Genomic DNA, 24,645 nt, shown 5'->3' with positions numbered 1-24,645 from the left:
TAAGAGTGTATTAACTGTAATAAGGTCAAGCTATTTACCAAATCATTAAATAGAACCAATCTCTGGCTAAACAGCACTCTGCCAGGCACTGAAGGAGTTAACAACAACAAACAACTAGGCAGTAATATACTCTTCTTCCTCCTGAAAAGAGTCAACAACCAATTTGGGAGACAAAGTGGGTTCTCACCCTAAGTTCCTCTGGAGCAAGTTCTGTGTGCCTATTTTGTTTTTTTGTTTTTTGTTTGTTTGTTTTCCACTTTTTCCAATTGCTTTATTACGCATATATTACAAAGATCTTTGGCCCAAATGTGCAATGGGAAAGAAACCCAGCCCACCCACCACAATGCCGCCACTTTGTTGGAGGAAAAAGACCAAAAAAGGATCCCAAATCAGAACCATAGTGCCAAGCCCCTCAGTAGGTGATCTGGTACACCGAGGTGTGGTCATTGGACCCTGTGACAACCAGGCAATTACTGAGGAACACATCACAGCATAGGACGGAAGAAGTCTCCAGTACCTAGAACTCTGTGGTCACTGCAGGCATGCTGTAGATGCTGACTAGGTCATCCATCTCAATGCTCACCCACCACTAAGCAAGAGGGGAGAACTTGAGACCCAAGATGGTTTCCTCTTTATACCCCACCACATGCTTCTGGCCCACTTAGATGGACTGCAGCCGGTTGGCCATTGGCTATGCCCACCAGCACCCAGTCCTCCTGAGGACTAGGGGATAGGCTCATTATCTAAGACTCAAATTGGTATTTCTTGGGCTCCCCAGTGGTTGTCAGGTCCCAGCACCATAGGCAGGTGTCCAGATCCATCCCCACTCCCCGTACCCCCAGTCCAGATGTTCTGGTCTTTAACAGCAATGCTCTTGTCTCCATTTGGGTGGCCCAGGGTCCTTGATCCTGACTGTGCCATCAAGTGAAGCCAATGAAGGCCAAGTTGTCTTCAGGGCAGGAGGCCAGGGCCTGGCAGGTAAGGCGTACACAGGGCAACTCATCTTTCATATGCAAGGAGGGCACTGTCAAGCCCCACATACACATACCAGCCAGGTTATGGCCACTCATCAGCATGGTAATGCTGTTTGAGGACAGTAGGCAGGTGTGCAAGTACACCTGGTGGGTCTGTACACACAGGTGGCTCTCAGGAAACCTTTCCTCTACGACCTGGTTGACCAGGCTCCATACTTTGACACCACTCTCCCCATAGATGAATCCATGTCACATGAAGCTGCTGACAGCCCTGGCCAGCACTGATTCCCCATGTTTTAGCATCTCCATCTTCTCCATTTTATGTGGGATGGTCAACTTCTTGGATTGCCAACACAACGCCTGGTCTTTTCCACATGTCCCCAAAGTCCTCAGGGTCCCAGCATATGGGCTTCAGAAATAGATAGATTCTCCAAGCAGACTACTGGGCCACATGGGATAGCACCCCCTCTGCTTTGGTGCCTGGCTCTGTGCTCCCTTCTTTAGGACCCTCAAGGGGCACTGGGATTGGAAGCACAAGTAGGCTGAGAAGAAAAGTGTCTTTGGTACATGGCTCCAGTCCCAAGTAATATGGTCCTGGCATTCCAGGCCTGGTGCCTGTTGTGTCTTCTTGTTCTATAGCTAACCCACCTTAATGTGGGTCTCAACAAATTCTGCCAGAGTAGCTCAGTCACAACATCCTGGGGCTCAGAGGCTCTGGAAGGCTGCATGTCCAGCTAGTGGACTAGAGCAGCATCTGCTCTAGAGGGCTCCTTGGGCCAGTCTGATGACCTTGTAGCCATGACAGCTCTAAAGTGTGGCCCCTGGAGACTGGAGGGCTGTGGGGTCTTGACCACGGGGTACAGGGAAGCCTGGGGCAGTGTGGCCCCTAGCAATTCTGGTGAGGCTGCTCACCAGAGGAGACTGAGCTCATCTGGTACTCCCTGGGCAGGGAAGCCAGAGTTTGGCTCCAGGTCTCCATGGTCTGCAGGAAGTGTTCTGCCTGCTTATGATGTTCCTGAAGACCCTGTCAGATCTTCTGGAGTGTGTAGTACATGCTCTCCATCTGTGCCATCAGGTGAGGGAGGAACCTGGGGAACTGCTATTGGAGCTGATCCAGGACACCCCAATAGTTCAGTTCAGTTCAGAATGAGCCAAAGTTCCTAGGAGCCTCCTTATCCTTTGATTGTGCTCCTGGGAGCTGAGATGGCCCCAATAGGTCTTCTTCAGGGAGTAGTCATAAGGACTTTTGTCAAAGACTCTCCTTGAAGATGGAAGCCCAGGACAACAGGGAGGAAACTGTGGAGGATCATCCAAGTTCAGACTGAGAATGAGCACCCCTCTGCTGTCTGTTTGCCTTTTACCTCTGTGCAGCCAGAGCAATCCTTCCAAAAGGGAAGTCTTCACAGGTTTCCTCTGCTTTCAGAATAAGTGCCAAATCTTTAATGCTATCTTTGAGGTATGGCACAGTATAAACAAGGGATCAGGAAACTTCTGTGTAAAAAGCGAGATAGTAAACATTTTCAGCATTGCCAGCCAACCAATGCCTCAGAGGTGGCAACCTTTGCATTACACCACTGCAGCAAGAAAGCAGCCAGAGATACTTCATAAATGAACAGGCAAAATGGTGGTCCAATAAAACTCTCTACATAAACACAGGCAGAGGGAGGATCTGGCCTGCATTCCACAGTTTGTGGACTCTTGAAATAGACTATGTCTCAAATAATATGCCTACTAATCACCTGAGGATCTTGTTAAATAGGGATTTTAACACAGTAGGCCTGGGGTAGAGACTTAGAGTCAAGTTTGCAGCTGATGCTGGTGCTTCAGGTACAGAGAATAGTGACTCCACTTTTTTTAGCCTCAGCTCATACCCAGCTTCCCTTCGCTTTCTGTGATGGTCCCCAGTGGACCTGTCAGTTCCTTCTTCCTGTCAAACTCCCTATGCTCCAGGGCCTTTGTGCATGCTGTCTTTGGGCTGAATTGTTCTTCTTTTTTCTTAATCTATTCATTTAAATCCCATCTCAGGTGTCCCCATCCTTAGAAAAGATGTTCCACAGTAGGTCAAGCAAACCACCCATATGTTCTCACTGGTCCAGATACCTCTCCATCAGAGTGATTATCACATTTGTCATTTTATATTTCTTTATGCCAAAGCTGATTAAGGGCTATCTCTTCCACTGGAATGTAAGCTGCTTGAGAAGAGACACTATGACAGTTTGGTTATTTTATACCATGTCCCAAGCATAGATTTCTGTATTAGTTGCTATTCCACAATACTGAATAAATCAATGGATCAATTAATCAATTGCTATTGATTAGAATGACCCATAGTAGACAGGTGCTCAGTGCTCTGATTGTTGAATAACTTTTAGAAGGTTTTGGAATTCCCAAGATTTTTAAATTTCGGAAGGTTTTTTATTAGACGCCTTTACTGTTCCCCTTCCCTTCCTTCTGTTCTCTATTCATGTCTCTCAAAACCAATCATGTCCAGCAGAACTTTCTACAATGATGGGACTGCTCTGTGTTGTCCAGTATGGTAGCCAACTATGCTCCTGAGCATCTGAAATGTGCTGGTACAACTAGGGAATTGAGTTGTAATTGCATTTAATTTGAATTTGAATTTGAATTTGAATTTGAATTTGAATTTGAATTTGAATTTGAATGGACACATGTGATTTGTGACTACTATATTGGACAGCACAGCTCTAGATTTTTCTGGAGTGATTATGTCTATTATAAAATCAATGGTCATCACTATGATGCTAGTTACTAAATCTTTTAGAACTGAATCACCAGGAGTACAGGGAATATCTTGTTTTGGAATCCATTGTATTGTCCTCTGTCTGGCATCAATTGTAGTATGCTTGTAGCTTGAAGTGTATGTGAGTGGCACATTTTATGACTTCCCAGTGCCCAAACAGTTCCTTTATAAAAATCTGAGGATGCTCTTCCTGCTCTTACTTATTTGACACAATCACATCTACTCTTTTTTAAGGGTGAAATAACTTGAATATGAGTTTTTATCATACTTTTTGAGACATAATTCACATACCACAAAATCCACACCTTTAAAGTGTACTATTCATTTAATACTCTTCATGACATTGTATAATCATCACCACTAACTCCAGAACCTTATAATCACCCCCAAAAGAAATCCCATACCCATTAGCAGTCACTCTCCATCTTTCCTTCCTCTGAAATCCTGGCATCCACTGTTGAACTTAATATTTTCTTGGATTTGTCCATTCTTGATACTTCATATAGATGAAATCATATAATATGTGGCCTTTTTTAGTTAGCTATTGTCCCTTAGAATGAGGCTGTAAAGTTCATGGAGGCTGTAGCTTATATTGGTACTTCATTATTTTTATACTTCTTAATGGCACACCACACTTTCATTATCTATTAATTATTAGGCACTGGGGTCATTTCCATGTTTGGATCATTATGAAAAATGTTGCTTTGAAATTCCATGTGCAAGTTTCCTGTGAACATAATTTCATTTCTCTTGGAGATATATCAAGGAGTACAATTTCTGGGTCAAATGATAGCTCAATGGAACTGCCAAACTGATTTCTAAAGTGCCTGTACCAATCTCCATCTCCAAAACAGGATGGCCCCAATTTCTCTACATCTTAATGTTTGCTATTACTGTCTGTCTTTTTTATCATAGCCATCTTAATGCATGTGAAGTGGTATCCAATTGAGATTTTTATTTGGAATACACTAATAATTAGTGATATTGAGCATTTTCATGTGCTAATTGACTATTTTGGAGAAATGCCTATTCAAATCTTTTCCCCGATTTTTAATTAGGCTTTTGTCTTCTAATTTTTGAGTTGTAAAAGCTCTCTATATATTCTGTATGTAGTTCCTTAACAGATATATAATTTGCAAATATTTTCTCCCTTTCTGTGGGATGTCTTTATGCTCTCTTCATAGTATCCTTTGAAGAATAAACATATAAACTTTAATGAAGTCTGATTTATCCATTTTTTTCCTTTTTGTTGTCTGTACTTTTAGTATCATATTTGCCAAACCACTGCCTAATCAGTGGTCAGAAATATTGATTTATACTTCTTTTCTTTTAAGTGTTTTTTTCATTTTAGCTCTTACCTTTAGGTCTTTGATCCATTTTGGGTTGATTTTTATTAATGGCATGAGGTAGGAATCTAACTTCATTCTTTTGCATGTGGACATCCAGTTGTCCTAGCACTGTTTCTTGAAAAGACTATACTTTCCCCCCATGAATCATATGGTATCCCTTTGTTTCTTTTTCTTTTATTTGTCTAAAATTGATGAGAGTGGACTTCCTTGCTGTTTTTCTGATCTTGGGGGGATATTTCAGTTTCTCACACTTAAAGTATGATGCTAATTTACTATGGGGCTTTGATGGATTGAGGAAGTTCCTTATCAGGTTGAGGAAGTTCCTTTCTATTCATGGTTTGTTGAGACTGTTTGCATCATGAAAGGATTTTGGACTTTGCAAAATGCTTTTGCTGCATCTATTAGTATAATCAAATGTATTCTTCCCATTTGTTCTATTAATGTTGCATATTATATTGATTGACTTTTGTATGTTAGGCAAGCCTTGTATAGCTGTGGGATAAATCCCACTTGATCCTAGTATATAATCCTCTTTATATGTTGTTGGATTTGGTTCACTGATATTTTGTAAAGGATTTTCATTTCTATATTAATAAAGCATACATTTTTTTCTTTTCATTCATTTCAAAGTATTTTTTAATTTCCATTGTGATTTTTATCTTCAACTCACTGGTTATTTAGGTTTTTCAGGAAGATAATGTTTAATTTCCACATATTTGGAAATTTCCAAATATCCTCGTGTTGCTAATTTTCTATTTCATTACATTGTCATCAGGGAACAACATACTTTGTGTGATTTCAATTCTTTCAAATGTATTGAGACTTGTTTTATGGCCTAATATATGATCCATTCTGGAGAATGTTCCCAATGCACTGAGAATTCAGTTACTGAATGAGAACCCTATAGATGTATTAGGTATAGTTTGTTTAGTGTTGATAAAGTCTTCTTTTTCCTTGTTCATCCTCTATCCAGGTGTTTTAGCTATTCTATAAAATAGAACATTGATGTTTCCAACTATTAAAGTTTAATTGGTTGACTCTCTTTCAATTCTATCAGTTTTTGCTTCATGTATTCAGGACTATATTGTTTAGTTTATAAGCGTTTATAATTATTATACCATCTTGGTGAAATTAACCTTTTATAATTATAAAATATCCTTCTATATGTCTAATAACAAGCTTTATCATAAAGTCTATTTTGTCTACTATTAGTAGAGCCACTCTAGATTATGGGGTTATTTTTTTATGGTATATATTTTTCTATTTTTTTACTTTCAATCTATTTGTGTCTTTGAATATAAACCATATCTTTTTAGACAGAGTTCAGTGGAATTATTTTTTCCAGTCTTAGTGAAATAATTGACATACATCGTTGTGTAAGCTTAACATATACACCATGATAGTTTGATTACTATATATTATAAAATGATTACCACAAAAAGTTTATTTAACATCCATCACCATAGAGATACAATTTTTAAAAAGAAAAAAAGGAAGTAGCCCGTGTCCATCGATAGATGAATGGATAAAAAAGATGTGCTGTGTGTGTATATATATGTATGTATATGTATGTATATATACATATATATAACAGAATATTATTCGGCCATCAAAAAGAATGAAATCTTGTCATTTACAATGATACAAGTGGAGCTAGAGATTACAATGCAAAGCAAAATAAGTCAGTCAGAGAATGACAAATACTATACGATTTAATTCATATGTGCAATTTAAGAAACAAAACAAATGAGTAAAGGAAAAAAGAGACATAAACCAAGAAACAGACTTTTAACTAAAGAGAACAAATTGATGGTTACCAGAGGGGAAGTGGGGGGGATGGGTGATATAGATGACAGAATTAAGGAGTAAACTTGTTGTGATGAGCACTAGATAATGTACAGAGTAGTTGAATCACTATATTGTATACCTGAAATTAATATAACACTGCATGTTAAGTATGTCAGAATTAAAATAAAATTTAAAAGATACCAAAAAATTTATTCATGGATGAGAACTCGGGATTTACTCCCTTAACAATTTACCTATTTATCCTATGGCAGTGTTAACTATAGTCATCATGTTGTACATTACATCTTAATATTTATTTATCTGATAGTTTGAATCTTTTGACCACCTTCATCCAATTCCCCTGCTCCTCCACCCCCTGCCTTTGGTAACCACAAATCTGACTTCTTTTGCTATAAATTTGGTAGCTTTTTATTATTGATTCCACAAATAAGTGAGATTATATAGTAGTGTCTTTATATCTCTGACAAATTTTACTTGGCATAATACCATCAAGTTCTAGCCATGTTGTTGCAAATAGGATTTCCACATCTCTTATGGCTGAATAAAATTTCAGTTGTACATATATAGCACAAATTTCATTTATTAATCCATTAATGGATACTCAGTTGTTTCTATGTCTTGGTATTATTAATAATGGTGTTATGAACATGAGAGTATAGCAATCTTTTCTAGTCAGTGTTTTTTTTTTTTTTTTTCTGTTGGCTATTTTCCCAGAATTCAAATTCCTGGATTATATGGTAGTTCTATTTTTAATTTTTTGAGCAATCTCCATACTGTTTTCCATAGTGGCTGCACCAATTTACAATCCTACCAACAGTGCCCAAGGGCTCCCCCTTTTCTCCACATCCATGCCAGTTTTTTTAATTTTTTTTTATTCTAGCAGGTATGAGGTGATCTATCACTGTGGTTTTAATTTTTATCTCCCTAATGACTAGCAATGTTTAATACCTTTTCATGTACATTAGTCATACATTCTCTCTTTGGAAAAATGTCTAGCAGGTCCTTTGCCCACTTTTAATTGGATTATTTGGAGTTTTTTATTTGCTATTGAGTTATAGGAGTTCTTTATATATTTTGGATATAAACCTTATCCAATATATGGTTTGAAAATATTTTTTTCCCATTCCATAGGTTGTCTTTTCACTTTGTTGATGGTTTTCTTTGCTGCACAGAAAGCTTTTTAGTTTGATGTATCCCACTTGTATTTTGTTGCTTGTGCTTTAGGTGTAATTTCCAAAAATATCATTGCCAAGACCCATGCCAGGAAGTTTTTATTCTATGTTTTCCAAAGGTTTGTCAATTTTGTTTATCTTTTCAAATAACCAGTTTTTAGTTCATTTCATTTTTTCTATTGTTTTTCTATTCAATATTTCATTTACTTCTGTTCTAATCTTTATTATTTCTTTCCATCTGCTAACTTTGGGCCCAGTTTTTTTTTCTTTTTCTAATGTCTTAAGGTATAGGATTGGGTTATTTATTTGGATCTTTCTTGATTGTCTTTCCTCCTTTCTTTCTTGATTCTTAATGTAAGTATTTATTGCTATGAAATTTCCTCTTACAACTGCCATTGCTGCATCATTCAAGTTCTGATATGGTGTGCTTCCATTATTGTTTGTCAAGAAACTTTTTCTATTTCCCTTTTAATATCTTCTTTGATCCATTGATCATTCAAGAGAGTTTGTTTAATTTTCACGTATTTGTGGATTCTCCAGTTTTCCTCTTACTATTGCTTTCTAGTTTTATGTCATTGGAGTCAGAGGAGATACTTAATATAATTTCAATCTTCTTGAATTTGCTAAGATTTGCTTTGTGGCTGAACATATGGTCTATATCTTAGAAAATGGTCTGTGAATATTTGAGAAGAACATGTATCCTACTCTTGTTGGATAGAGTGTTCTGTATATGTCTATTAGGTCCATTTGGTTTTTAGTGTTGTTCAAACCCACTATTTCCTTACTTTGATTATTTATCTGATGTATTCATTGATGAGAGTAGGATATTGAAATTCCTAACTACTATTATATTGCTATTTACTTCCCATTTTAGTTCTGTTAGTTTTTGTTTTACCTATTAGGTGCATCAATGTTGGGCACATATTTATAATTGCCTGTGAGGTGAGTCCAGAGTAGAAGCTCTTACAGAGTAACTCAGAATGCTTGGGGTTTTGATTGTTCCCCTGGGCAATCTTTTCCAACTAGAGGAAAAGGAATTCCTTTTGCATTGTTCAGAACTGACGTAGAGAAAGAGCCATGTGGTCAGCATTTAGCTGTTCCTCCTCCCCTTCTAATGTAGTCCATCTTGGTCTCTTTGGTACAGGAAAATGTTTCAGCCTCATCCCATGTTCTAGAAGTCTCTCTATGGTGTCTTGTTTATAAATACTTGTCAGATGTTTTTCTTGTGAGGGGGAGTAAAGTGAGGAATGACCTATGCTGCTATCTTGGTGATGGTACTCTGGAATAGTTTTTTTTTAAACTCATTCAGCCAATCTCTGCCTTTTTTGGAGTATGCAATCCACTTATAACTAATGTTATTACTGATAAAGTAGAATTTGCACCTGCCATTTTGCTATTTATTTTCTGTATATATCTTATGGCTTCTTGTTCCTCTTTTCCTTCACTTTTGCTTCCTTTTATGTTAAACAGATTTTTCAGTGTACTGTTTTAATTATTTTGCCATCTCTTTTATTATTTTTTATTAATGATCACCTTACAGATTACAATTAACATTTTAGTTCATAACATTGTAGTTCAGACTAATACCAACTTAATTTCAATAGCATATGAAAACTTTGTTCCTATAGATCTGTATTTCCTTACCTCTTCTTATACTGATTGTCAAACAAATCACATCTTTATAAACTGAATGTCCATCAACACAAATTAATAACTATTGCTTTTTGTAGATGTCTTTAAATCAAATGAAAGAAAAAGGAGTTATAAACCAAGCATACATTTATACTGCCTTTATATTTACTTACAAATAAAAGAGAACCTGCTAGTCTTCTTTATTCCTTCTAATAGATTTAGGTTACTCTGTAGTATCATTTCATTTTAGCCTGAAGGACTTTGTTATTTCTCACAGGGTAGGTCTGCCAACAAAAAATAGTCTCAGTTTCTACTTACTGACAATGTCTTCACTTCTCCATTTCTGAAATACAGTTTCGCTGGATATAGAATTCTCAAATAACAATCTTATTCTTTCAACATGTTGAATATGTTTTATGGGATCCATGTTTTTAATATGAAGTCAACTTTTGTTCTAATGGAGGACACCGTGTACATGATAATTTTGTTCTTTCTTGCTGCTTTCAAGATTGTCTCTGCTTTCAGCTGTTTTGCTATAATGTCTCTAGGTATTATCTCTTAGAGTTTACCCTACTTGGAATCATTGAGTTTATCCGATGTGTAGATTAATGTTTTGTATCAAACTTTATCCATTATTTCTTCAAATATGTTTTTACTTTCTCTCCTCTCTTTCTAGAACTTCCAATAAGAGTATGCTGATGTGCTTTGGTCTCCCACAAGTCTCTTAGGCTTTCTTTATTTTTCTTTATTCTTTTATCTGTTTTTCAAACTGAATCATCTCAATTAATCCATCTTTAAGTTCATTGATTCTTTCTTGTTCCTAATGAAATCTGCTGTATAATCCCTCTGGTAAATTTTTCATTTCAGTTATTATACTGTTCAACTGCAATTTTCTATTTGGTTCTTTGTTTTAAATAATTTATATTTTTTATTGATATTCTCTATTTGGTGAAACATTATCTTTACCAGCTTGGGCTGTCATAACAAAATACCATAGACTGGGTGACTTCAACAACATAAATTTATTTTCTCAGAGTTTTGGAGGCTGAAACTCTGAAATCAGGGCTCTGGTGGGGTATTTCTTCCTTGCGATGGCTACCTTCTCACTGTGTCCTCATGAGGTATGGTCCAGTTCTGGTGGGGTATTTCTTCCTTGCAATGGCTACCTTCTCACGGTGTCCTCATGAGATAGAGACGTGAGGTAGCTTTCTCAGAGAGAGAGAACTCTCTGCTATCTCTTCTTTAAAATCACTAATACTGTCACAAGGACCTCATTCTTATAATATCATCTCATCCTAATTACCTCCCAAAGACCCTATTTGCAGATACAACCACATGGCAGGGCGGGGGTGCTTAGAGCTTCAACATAAAAGGAATGAATACAGAGGATCTGGAGCTGATTGCCATTCTAAATACAAATCCCTAGTTCATTTTCAGCCTACCTCTCTTTGTCCTATGCTGCTGAAGCTTCAAAATCCTTATCTGTCTCTGACCGGTCTGTGTCTTTGACTTTTACGTTTGAAAAATCTGGCTCTAGAACATTCCAAATGAAAACTAAATGAAGATATAAAAGAATAATTTCAAAAACATTTGTTATTGAATTCAACCCAGCCAATGAGCTTTTGATGAAGTATTTCCATGGTTTTCCCTGATCTTCCCTGTAATCTTTTGCTTCTGTCCTACTGAATTAGCCTCCTTCCCACTACTATGTCTCCACTTCCTTCTACATTTTTTTAAATTAACCAAGGACCTTCCTTTCCAACAGAAAATGCCCTATAGGGTGCTCATTGTAAAGTGTTAAGTCATGGATGATATAGTAAAAAGGAAAACTGAAACTTAGTTTCCATGGATTACTTTTCTATACAGACTTAGTCCATAATTTGTATTGGAAAATTTTTTTCTTCCCTCTGTGCCTCAATTTCCTCATCTACCACATGAATATATTGATCTCCACAATTGTACTTTTAGTGTTGCATAAGTCTGTTATTATTCAGTCATTACTTCTAGATACTACATATTTTTAAGTATATGCATTTAAATGAGAATAAAGAAAGATGGCAATGTTATATCTTCATGCAGGACTTACCAGTGGTAAAATTTCAGGTACTACATATTTATTGTACCAACATTTACTAAGGGTGCATGCTAAAGACCCTCCCTATGTGTTGGTAATACAGATAGTGTACTTACACAGTGGTCACTTATCTGTAAGTGACCTATGAAAGCACAGTCACACAAAAAAATCCATTTTTGGAGAAGACTTAGTCCAACCAGAGTGGTAAATGAAATCTTAACTCCCTTGTCAATTTTACTCTATTAGTAATGCCCACTTTAATAATCATTTTAGCTCTTCAAGATAGACTGCTAGAAGTAGCTATGACATATCTGTTAGGCATACAGGTAATACAATGGTACTACAGATTTCCTATCCCTACTCTTAGACTACTTCATGTACTGACTGACTGACTCTTTGCATTAGTTTTCCATCTCTTCCCATTAGTTTCCCTTATTTTTCACTATGCTTTACCTCGTTGAATCTTCTCTCTCATCTAAAGCATGGGGATAATGATAGCACTTACTTTATGGGACTACATGAAGACTAAGTTAGAAGACATATGTAAAACAAAAAGCAGAGTCTGACACACAATAGGAAACCATTATCCTCTAAATCAATGTTTCTCTATTGGTTTGGAGCAGGAGGTAGGGTGGGCTATTCCCCCCGCCCCACCCCAGGGACATATGGCAATATTTGGAGACATTTTTGATTGTTACAACTTGGGGAGGCACACTACTAGCCTGTACTGTCTATAACCCAAAGATGCTGTTAAATAGCCTGCAATAGACCAAACAGGCTCCCCCCCACAAATAAGAATTATTCAGTCTAAAATGTCAATAGTATTAAAGTTGAGAAACCCTGCTCTAAATTAGTACTAGGAAAAAACGCTAAAACAAGTTTTTACTATAAGATATTAATTTTTGTTAATTCTCAAACTAATTATCTACTTACTTTTCCTAAAATCATAATACATGAAACTCAAAATGTATGCTCAGTGGTGGACACCAGGCAACAAAGAAAATAAAGCATAGCTTTCCTCCCTCCTTACATCCTCTATCTCTTCCTTCCTCTCTCTCTCTCTCTCTCTCTCTCTCTTTTACCCAAAGTTCTGCAAAGATGGCTGCTAGGTGCAAGCAAAGATTTGCAAAGAGTATCAAGGCACATAATTTGCATTTCAAGTTCACCATGAAAATTTATGTTCCTGCAACAGGCAGGAAGCCTAGGAAGCTGATTTTCTCTGGTGACATATGCACTCCATAAGGCAGAAATTGTTGTTGTCAGAATAACTGAGCTAAAATATCAGGATATTTGCCTAAACTCAGAGAGCTTGTCATATAAATTGCCACTGAGCAGGGACTGCATATGGGATTAGAACCTGCCTTTTGGAGGGGCAATTTGTCAGCCCAAGCAGCAGAACCAGCACAGTAAATAACACTATAATGAAATGAGCTACATTCTCAGAAATGCTGTACTTTATGTTGCGATGGGCAGTTAGGGAAATAGAGATAAGTAATGGCTGCCCACTTCATGCTCACATTTCTACCCAACCATGGCCTCTTCAGTCACAGGTACTGTGTATCAGCATGAAGACTGACCATGGGTCTGACATCCTTGATGGGGAGGAACTTGTGCATAGAGTTAATAACATGCCAGAGGAAAAAAAATATGGAGCTTTAAAAAAAGAAAAGAACATAGTGCCATGAGTGGATAAAGAAGGTACAACTGGCTGGGATTAAGTAGGACTTTGAGAAAGCATGTTTGAACTCAGCTTTAAAATATGTATAGGATCTAGATAAGAACTTCTTGAACTCTTTGAGCCTTTGAGTGACTCTATGAATTTGAATGGGAAAAAAAAATCACATCTTGATTTTCACCAATCTCTGACATTTAACATTTCCTTCATTTACTAATATAAGCCATACACATAATAGTTTTGGTAGAACCTGTGATTCTGTCAAGTAGAAATCACAGGTACTCTCATGGCATGTTCTATATTATAGATAATTGAAATATTATTTATGTTCATTGCTTCTTTGAAATTACAGTAATTATTAGGCCAATTGTTACATCTTATTTATGAGTCCATTAGAAAAGCACATACATTACTCTAACACAAATTCAGTTTTTAAACTTTTGTTGATTATTTTTAAATATAATTCATTTTTTGTGTAAATTTATGGATTTTATATTGTGCATTTAAAAATGTTCTGACAACATCTTAACAGACTTCACCAGATGCCAAATGGACCCAGGGCACAAAGAAAACTAAGAATTCATGATAGAAAACAGAGACATATATTTCTCACATAACAGTAGAGACAAAGGTACAGAAGTATGACTCCATAACTTTGAGAAATGACTTCATGATATCCTTGAGAATAACAAGAATAAGATCTGACATTTTTACAATGCTTTACGGTGGGTCAGACACTACTCTATATTAGCCAATTTAACACCCTCAAACTTTATGAAGTTATGATTATTTTCCTCATTTTGCAGATAAGGAAACAAGGACAGAGAGGTTGCTATAGTCACACAGCTCTTAAGAGGTAAAGGTGGCCAAGCTGGTAACAACTGTTATACTGGTACACAATAACAACAGCAATCCTAATGTTAGCAATGATCATTTTCTGAGTGCTGTCTAGGCTTTAGGTGCTGCATTAACTGCATTACAAGTATCATATAGTTTAATTCTTATGATCATTCTGGAAGGTGTTTGTTATCCCTACAGTAGAGAAAGTGAGGCATAGAGAAACTATGAGATTTTCCCAAGTCAGGCAATTAGTGACTAAAGGAGAATGTCAAATCTGAGCTTTTAATGTCTGTAGTCATGCCAAGAAGTTTGATTTTAGCTTATGGCAATAAGCAATTACTGATGACTTTTGAGCAGAGAACCTACATTATATGCTCTATATTTTAGACAGATCAAATTGATAATAATATGGAAGATACTAGGAGGAACAAAACAATGGGACCAGTTAAGTAGCCATTGGAGAACCTGTCCCAGGAAAAGATAAAAGTGAGAACAGATAAGAAGGACATTTGGGGGAAAGAATTTAATATGGTACAGATCAGATATTACAGAAGGCAGTATAAAAAGTAGAGAAGTCAAAGATATCACCTAGTTTTCTAGCTAGTGATTAGGTTGAAGATAGGGCTACTAAATGGAAAAAGAAACATGGGAGGACAACAAAACAAAATACAGTTATCTCTGAAGGGCAAGGAGAGTAGAAACACCATGAGGTCTTCTTTGCACATACTGAATTTGAGGTACCCATTAAATACACTAGTGGGTACACTCAATTGAAAGCTGGAAGTTTGACTGTAGTCCTCTACAACTGAGATTAGCTCATATACTGGGGATGTTCCTGCGTTTCAAAACTAGATCAAAGAAGTGGATCCAACAGAACTGAGAAATGGACAGACAGGTAGAAGATGCAGACATCAAGAGAAGAAACTGCTCTTAATAATGGAAGGGAGTCGTGGAGATAGCGGAAAATGAAAGAGTAATAAGACAATGAAATAGATCCCCAAAAAAGATTTTGAATTTCCTTTTTTGGAGGCTCTTTAAAGAAAGTAAGAATAGGCTTCTTGGATTTATTTAAGTCCTTATTTGTATAGAGGCAAAGGGATGGAGAAAAAAATACTACTAGGTCCTACCTGACTCAGGTACAGATTGAAAATTCAAAGATAAATAATGAAAGAACCATTTGGGCTCCCACACAGAAGAGAGGTTAAGGCAGTGATTGGATACCTAAGGAACTCTCTTTTCCATTGGAAAACTGGAATGACAGAGGCATGTGTGCATGTGCTTGCACACGCACGTACATGTGTTTTAGGGGGTAGCCTTAAGTTGTTTACATTTATATGCCAATGTTACAACATTGTACAAACTCTGGAAACAACTTGCAGAGAATTTAAACCATGATAACATAAAAAGAGCCTGAATGTGAATGTGGTAATTTCTACAAAAAGCCATGATTCTTTGTGAGAGGCGGAGGGGATAGAGAGTGGTAGATAATAAACTACTCAAGCAGGTGAATCATTTTAAATACCTGGGAAATCTCAATAGCCCAGGAGAGGAAAGAATCCTGAAGTTAAGAGATTAAAATTTATTACAATAAAGAGGAACATTAAAGGAGATTTATAATATAGTCACAAAGCCGATTATTAAATTTGGCAGGGCAACTTGGATATGGAAAGGAGAAGATAAAAAGACAATACTGTAGGAAACTGTTTTAATGAAATTTCCCCTCTTACTTGAGGCTTGGATAAGATTTAAAGAGTGGAAATTTAAAGAGATGCAGAATATTGGTAATCAGTGACCAGAATTTACTTTTACAAAAACAGAAAAAGAACAACTAGAAAATACATCTGAGACTTGGAAATGCCAGGTAGTCTGAACCAAACAAGACGTGCCAGATAATGCCTGCCCATTCATATATAGATCCCATCAATGCAGAGAGTGAGCACTAATCCTCCTTGTGTCTGACTCGATTAGAAGTCTTCTGATTTGCCAGTAACAGAAAATCAAATCCTCTGTGAGGAAAAGAGAAAATTCTTGACTTCTGAACCAGGAAGTTCTAGGGCTAGCATTATATTTAAAGTCAGTTTAAGACAGAGGCCCAAATAGTTTCTCAAGAATTCTGTTCTCTTTATCTCTGAGACATCTCTGTTCCCCTCCTCCTGTGATTTCTTTCTTACACAGGATCTCTCCTCCTGGTCTCAAGGCGGTTGTCAAACTCTAAATCTTAACTCTTCTCAGTTTCCTAACCAGTGGGAGAAGCACTGCTCTCCCTACAATGGTCAGACATGAACCTGGGATATGATGCTCACTGACCAGACGTGGGCCTCCTGCCCATTCCAAGTCAATCACACTACGCTCAGGAAATAGGGAAATGATAATTGGCTTAAACCAATCTGAGCCCAGCCCTGGACTGGACTGGTAGAAATTAAATCATAAGAGTTAAAAGGGAGTGAGAAGTGGTTCCCCAGCAAAAAGAAGGGGAAGTTTTTTACAAAATGGGAAAAAGAACAAAAAAATAATAAATGTTCACTATAGTTTACAACCTTTAGTTCCCAGAGAGTCCCACCTTTTGAATCACTTAAGCTTCTTATGCTAAAGTTTTAATCTAGTCCATTTAGATCAATGATAGTATCAAGTACACATCAATATGCAAAAATCCTCATTTTTGCAATGGAGAAAAGTCTTTTGATACTTCACATGGGTGGTCTGCCAAATTGAAGTAATTCTAGTTATTGCAATTGAGCTATTCTCATATTTTTTTCAAACTTAAGGAAGACAATGGTGGAATACATATTTAGGAAGGTAAAATCACCCATCCACACAGTCATCAAATTATCATATTGCTTATTGTATAAAGAGCTTTTGATCCTTTATTTGAGTTCCTCTGGTGATCACCTGTGCCTCTGTACTGTGAGATGTCCACCATTCACTGGCTCCGCTTCACAAGTAAGGTCTGATCTTATTAATTACAACCTACTAGACCTCAGTGCAATTAATGCTGTTGAGAACATCAAATGTCTTGGAAAATAACTAAAGAGGAATGGTGGTTAAGCATTGTAAAATTTCTGCACAGCACACGACAAAGCAGCACACACTCATTTGTTAAAGAGAATGTGATTTTTAAACAGAATGTGATTATCATGCAGAAGAAATAAGTCAAATGGCACTGGATCTCCAGCTCCGCAGGTGGGGGTATTTGAACGCATTAACACATTAAACTTTTTTAAAATCTAGGAGAAGAGTTAACTCTCTCTCCACGTTATATTTTCACAGTGTATAATTACAAATGCCAATCCAGACACAGCAAAGGCTGCCCTTGAATATATTAAAGGCAAAACCATGCATCTCTGGGGGGAAAGAAAGTAAGAGAAGCAAATTGCATTGTGTCATCCATCAGGCAGGAGCAGTTCTCTGCATTGAGAGTACAGAAGAAAAAAAATATACATAGGGAAAGGTCCCTAAGCAGGAAGGTAAATATCAGAAGTGGCATTTCATTCTCTCTGTTCAGTCTCACCTCTTTTATCCCATACTTCCCCTTTTCCCATTCCTAAGACAATCTTGACACAAAATAGCTAAGATAGAGGAGTCATTAGAAAAATATACTTCTTCATAGAAACCAAGCTCTCAGTTCTTAGAAGCTTCCTTAAAATATGAATTCTTTAAAAAAAAAAAAAAAAAAAAAAAGCTCTTTCCGGCTGTCCTCACATTGTGTTGTCAGCTTTCAAATACAAAATGAATTACAATCCTTTTGTGTCACAAAAAGCAAAGCAGATAGAAAAATCTTCCAAGAGAATGTATTCAAGACACTCAGCAAATCATGTAATACAAATAGACAAGCAAGATCCTGCCCCAGAAATACACAATCCAGTTCTTTGTCAGTTTCTACAAGCAAGAGAGGGATGTTCAGAATCAGTCTTCCTTAATTATTGTAGGCAGCTCTGAAGCACATTCATTCACTTACTGAGTGAACATTGGTTGATGCTTATTATGTGCCAGGTACTGTGCTGTTTACCTCCACATACTGTTTCGTTCAACCCTCACTTTATCCTCTAAAATGAAGATAAAGAAATGGAAAAACTAGGGGCTCAGAGAGGCTAAATAACTTATCCAAATACAGAAACCCAGACAGTGTTAGAGCTAGATTTTGAACCAGCATCTGCCTGATTCAAAATCTTCCAAAGCTCATGTATTTCCAGTATACCATGTTGTCTATCAGGGAAAGGAACCTAAGAAAAATTTCCATGCCTACTGTGGTGTCAAGGACTCATGAAGAGGATGCTACCCGGACCTGAAGATGATGATCACCTGGATGATGCCCCATGGTGAAGACAACTCAGCTGAGACAAAGGATCTATTTCAGGGCCTCTAGCCACTCTGCATTCAGCACTCTCTGCATCTAGGACCTCAGGAAGAAGAGAGGAATCTTCCTTTAGGAAGCAACATCATGACCTGGGCAAAGGTGGGTCCAAAGGGAGCACCAAAGCTCCCCCGGCTTACTCTCAGGAATGAAAGAAGAGAGGCCAAGATTGAGGAGACATCCATTTAAGAAAGAAAGTCATAGACTATAGATCTTGGCCAGTGGCTTTGGGAATGCTTGGAGACCTATGGAATTTGCTCCTTCCCTTTACATCTTATTCACATCATTTCCATGTTTAGATAGCAACATCCTAAAGCCAGGAAGAAAAAAATGCACAGATTATTTGCCTGAGCAACCAGGGAGGTAAAGCAATAAAAATGGCATTCACCTCCACAGCCTGTCCAGGGGAGGGTGCAGTGACTTAAAAAATAGGTCTATAAACTGAAAATTCTCCCATGAAGAGGTAGAGACTACTGCCACTCCCTTGGAGGGTGGGCTAGGCTAAGTGACTCACCTGTAATGGAACGTAGAATAAAGCAGAAGTCACAATGTCTGACTTCCCCAAGATGAGGTCATGAAAATGGTACTATGGCTTCCATTTCAGTGGTACTTTCCCTTGAATCACTTACTTTGAGGGAAGCAAATTTTCTTGTTGTAAGTAGCCCTATGTAAAGACCCACATGGCAAGGAACTGAGATCTCCTAACAACAGTCACAGGAATAAGGTTGGAAGTGAATCCTCCAGCCTCAGTCCAGTTGACACCTTGACTACAACTTCATGACAGACCCTAAGCCAAAACTACCTATGTAAGTCATTCCTAGATTCTTGATCTCAGAAACTGTGTAAAACAATACATGTTGTCTTAGGGCTACATTTGGGGATAATTTGTAATATACCAAATAATAAAGAATTCAGAGAAGAACAGGGTTGAAGAGTAAAGGAAAACTGGATGATGCTTGAGTCTTTGCTGATTCCTAAAGCATAGCTCCAAGATCCAATCTAGAAGGAATGAGACTCCCTAGTTTCCTTACCTGGAGACAGACTGGAGAGGTTCCCACACTAGTTACTATGTGTCAGGTCCTGCATTTGCCTCTGGACAGATGACATAATGTCAGATACAGCTTCTGCCCTCAGGATCTTGAAGTTTACATGGAAACAGACAGATAACAAGATTCCTTAATACTACATGTGGTGAGGAATAAACACTGGATGTTCATAAAAGTATAGAACAGGATGGTAAGAAAATCATATATATGCTTCTAGATAATTAAATACCAAAGTTTAAGGTATGAAACAAGAAATGTGGACACTGAGAAGTCTTAAGAAGGGAAACTTCCCAGTAGGTTGTGATTATTAGAGAAGAATTGAATGGAGAGGAAAACTTATTGGCCCTTGAAGGACAAGCAGAGGAAAATGGTAAGGAAAATAGTCAAAAAAAAGTTAAGGAGACATGTCATAGAGACCCTTTTACCAGACTTAAGTCTTTACATATGAGAGTATTTAAAATATGGGAAGGAGCATTTGAGAAAGTCAATGTATTACTTTACTCTTACTGCAATAATGCTGTGTAACACACAACCCCCTAACACAGGGACTTTGTGACAAATTCATCTTTTTCTCACTCTTGAGTCTTTGGCACAGACAGGGCAGCTCTACCTCAGATTATAGGTTGGGCTCCAGTTCACTCATGTGTCTGCACACTGGGGCCTAGCTTACAGGGATAGTGCCTGCCTCAGGCATGCTTTTCTCATCATAGCTCACAGAGAGGGAAATCCATGCAAGCAAAGTTCTGTTTGCATCATGCTTACTCATCTTTACTCAGTCAAAGCAAGTCACACAATCAACTTCAACAGGGTAGCAAGTATACTCTACTTACACAAAGAGATACTGCAAAACTACCTGGCAAAGGCTGGGATTTACAAACCTATTGTGAAAAATGGGAAAGAGTAGTCCAATTTATCCCAGCCAGTCAGAAAGTTTTTAATTTATGTTCCAGGCGGTAGAGACCTATTGAAGTTTTTGAGCATCAAAGTGGCAGGCAGTGGAAACATTTTGGTAGGACGTAGATTAGAGATTGGAAGACAGAGGAAGCTAGTGTCACAATTCAGGTATACAGTAATAGAAGTGGTAACTATTATATAACAATGATGATCAAGGAAAATGAAGAGCTGGGGAAATTGCCTGAAGGGTGGACTGAGAGGACTTTAATGACTGATTGGAAAATGATGATGACAGGCAGAAAAAGTAAGAAGACAAGTCCAAGATGATTCTAACGTCTCAGATTTGGACGAGCAGAAATTCTGTATCATGTTCACTTAAAGGAGTGGAGTTGATTGGAAGATAGGAAGAGAGTGTTGTATATAATATGGGATCCTATGGTATGTTTTATGTAAATGTGAAGTAGCCATGTTGGGGTTGCCAAGAAATGTCTAGAAGTTGAAAAGTTCCCATTATCATCTGGGAGAAAGGCCAGATTTGAATGAGTAGAATTAAGGTCCTTCCATGTGAAGGAGTAGTTGGGATTACCAAGTATGTGAACATAAATAGAAAGGACCAAAATTTACAGAAAGTGGATATGGGGGTGAAGTTGATGAACGAAGAGGGTAAGACAGGACAGTGACACTCTGCATTAAAAACAGTAACTCGGGACGCCTGAGTGGCTCAGCAGTTAAAGCATCTGCCTTTGGCTCAGGGTGTGATCCCAAGGTCCTGGGATTGAGTCCCGCATCAGGCTCCCTGCATGGAGCCTGCTTCTCCCTCTGCCTCTCTATCTCTCTGTGTCTCTCCTGAATAAATAAATAAAAATCTTTAAAAAATAAAAATAAAAACAGTAACTCTGTAGACAATAATATATAGGCAGCAAACTTCTCAATATAATTATCTTAGAAATGTCTTTGTCCACATTAAAATTACTCTGGAATTTTAAAACAGATTGTATTTCTGTGCCTTTGTAGAACATTATCTGTGTAACAAGAACATGTAAAGATGTGAATTTATGGATGTTAAAAAGCTAGAAGAGAAATGCAGCAGCTGGAGTGTTAATGAAAGCATAATCTGTTATGCGTGGAAATAAGCAACATACATTTGCTGTGATGGGGAAACCCTTATGAAACTTCACTGCAGTAAAGTGAAAAATCTGAGCAGAGAAACTTCCAGCCAAAAGGGAGAAATGTGATGAATTCTTTTAATTTTCTTTAAACTCAAATGTTCCCTTGCATATGCCAGTATCACAAGAGAAGAACGAAATTGGCTGTGTATTGGAGTTGTACACTTCTTTAAAAATTAAGTAAGTCCACTTAATGTATTAGATAATCATCATTTATTCATGACAATGTTATATACGATGTCAAGTCTGACATATATAATTGAATCTTAATTGAACCATGGAAACATGCACAAGTGAGACAACGTTCATCTATTATTTGGGAAATGCAAACTATGGTTCACAAAACAGTTTTGTACACATGATAGTCTTTGATCTTCACACAATAGTCTGAGGATATGTTCTTACCCAATTTACAAATGAAGAAACAAAGCATAAAACTGATTAAATGATTTGCCCAGTATCATGTAGCTGGATGGCCAAAGTGGCTTTGAAACCCATGTTTGGTGTCCTTCTTACACATCAAGCTACTTAGCTATACAAAAAAGAGTCCTCCTCTATCCCTCTACCTCCTCCCCTCCACTAAGACCTCTATTGGCTAGTTACTGTCTATCAGATAGGGTTCAACTTTCTTCACAGAGCATTCAAGCATCTTCATAATCAGTCCTTTTACAATTCTGATCTCAACCTCTGTCACCATCTTCCTATCCACCTCATCACACTGGTTTCTCCACCATGATTATCTGGTGACCATGGGGCTCCCTCTGGTCCTCTGTGGTACTTAGTGCGTAAAAAGAACCTGGGTCATCAACTGTTTCTTGTCAGGAGAGAGTGTAGTATGGTGAGATTCCCTTACCAGTGTCCCTCAGCCTCCTAGTGACTCTGAGCAAAGAAGTGAGTCCTAGGTCTTTAGGGACAAAGAGATAGCCTGGCCTAAGCCAATTGCCGTAACCAGGTCCCTTTTTCTGGTTCTGCTGGCTCATCTGGGATTTGGAGGTCAGGGAAGAAAGAGCCTGCAGGTACAAAGAAGTTTCCTGGAAACTTGCTATACCTGGGTTTCTCTTGCTAGTTCATCCACCTTTCCTCTGTATCTCCTGGTAAAAAAGTGGAGTTCTAATCTTGGTGTGGAAGAAGTGGCCCCTTGTTTCTGGCAGAGTTCTCAATCTATCCTTTTTCCCAGGGGCATCAGGCTTACCCGATGTTGTGAAAGGGACTTCTGTTCAATTCAGGCTTTCCTGGACTCTCTTATGTTGCTACATCAGGAGTCAGGAAATAACAGGTGTGTGACTTTCTGATGGGTGAGAGGACACAAAACCTCCTACCATTATGTCATTCTTTTAGACCTAGGATCCAAAACTAGGTCATCTTCTTCTTACCTCCTAGCAGAGTTATCCTCTGGTTGTGTCTTATACCATTTCTAGGCTTTGTAGTTGTGCTTAACAGAGAAGAACAGAAATAATGGGTCTGTGACATCTTGTTTGAACCAAAAGCCAACCCATGTTATTTTAGCATATCAATGCCAGGATTTTCATTACTGTAATTTCACTATTTCAGATATGACACAGTAATGTCCTCCATTTCTCATTTCTCTCTTCAATACATATCTCCTGCCCTCTCCCTGCCTTCTTGCTCCCATCCCCAAAGCTCTCACCACAACTCTCCCAGCCATTTTATTTCATTGAGTTTTCCTGTCTCCTTCCATCCTCTCTTCAACTCCTACATAATAAAAACTCTACTAATTATCATTATTATTTAAAATAAAGCTTCTGGGAGTCACTTAGAAAAGCATATATAGTCACCAAGACTATGTGGTAAGATATGGACTAAGGGCAGAGATGACCCTTGAGGTCAACCAAGAAAGAGAAACCAAAACTACTGAGGACTGAAGATCAAAGATGCTGAGCACTAGTACAGCTAAAATTTAAAATTAGAAATATGTATGTTTGTTTAACATTTGTATTTTCAAAAAATTACATTTTACATGTGTTTTGAAGTGTTCATAAATTCCTAGTTTGAAATTCACTCAATATTTAGTTTCGTTTGTTAAATTTGTGAATTCTAAAGCATTTAAGACAAAATACTAGTATTAACATTACTGTTTTAGTAATATGTGGAATAAATAGTAAAATGCAGGTAGTGATACCTTCTTCGGTATTGAAATTGCTAATCACACATAGCACTACTCTTTGAACATGTCAGCATTTGAGCATTTTAATCTTCATCTCCAATCTTTTCACAAAGTAAATTCTTCTACTGTACATTGAGCAAGACAAGAACAGCCTATGATCATTTAGATACTACAAAAATTTGGACAATACAAGGGGATCCCTGGGTGGCTCAGCGGTTCAGTGCCTGCCTTTGGCCCAGGGCGTGATCCTGGAGTCCCAGGATCCAGTCCCGTGTCAGCTCCCGGCATGGAGCCTGTTTCTCCCTCTGCTCTCTGCCTGTGTCTCTGCCTCCCATTCTCTCTCCCTCCCTCTCTCTCTCTCTCTCTCTATCATGAATAAATTTTTTTTAATTTTAAAAAATTTGGACAATACAGAAAACACCAGCTCACATCAAAGTTTGGCATACCCCTAGGTTACTGTTCAGCGTGGCAATCAGCAATTCTTCCTTGCACATTGTGAATGTATTACTGTAGAACCCTACACATTCACAACAAAATCAAAGATACAAGTTAATGAAAACCCAAGGGCTTTGGGAATGTTGAGTGGGTAAGCAATAGGTATCATAAAGTGCCACGTTGCATAATGGAAAACAACTAAGACTATTGTGTAGAACAAAGATATTATACCATTTCCAAATGCACTTGCTAAAAATACGGATACTATAATTTCAGTAAGTGGATTTTATAACTATGGCCATGTGACTTTTTTCCCATGAAAACTCATTAAATCTACCATTC

The 24,645-nt window shown here is 37.7% G+C and overlaps 1 pseudogene; it reads right to left on the bottom strand.

Annotated features, from left to right (window-relative positions):
* Nucleotides 1–412: 412 nt before the first annotated feature.
* On the bottom strand, nucleotides 413–24,362 carry LOC140611217 (transducin-like enhancer protein 6; annotated as a pseudogene).
* Nucleotides 24,363–24,645: the final 283 nt, after the last annotated feature.

Source organism: Canis lupus, chromosome 19, assembly GCF_048164855.1.
Source record: "Canis lupus baileyi chromosome 19, mCanLup2.hap1, whole genome shotgun sequence".
Classification (NCBI taxonomy): domain Eukaryota; kingdom Metazoa; phylum Chordata; class Mammalia; order Carnivora; family Canidae; genus Canis; species Canis lupus.
This window is presented reverse-complemented; position numbering and strand designations above follow the sequence as displayed.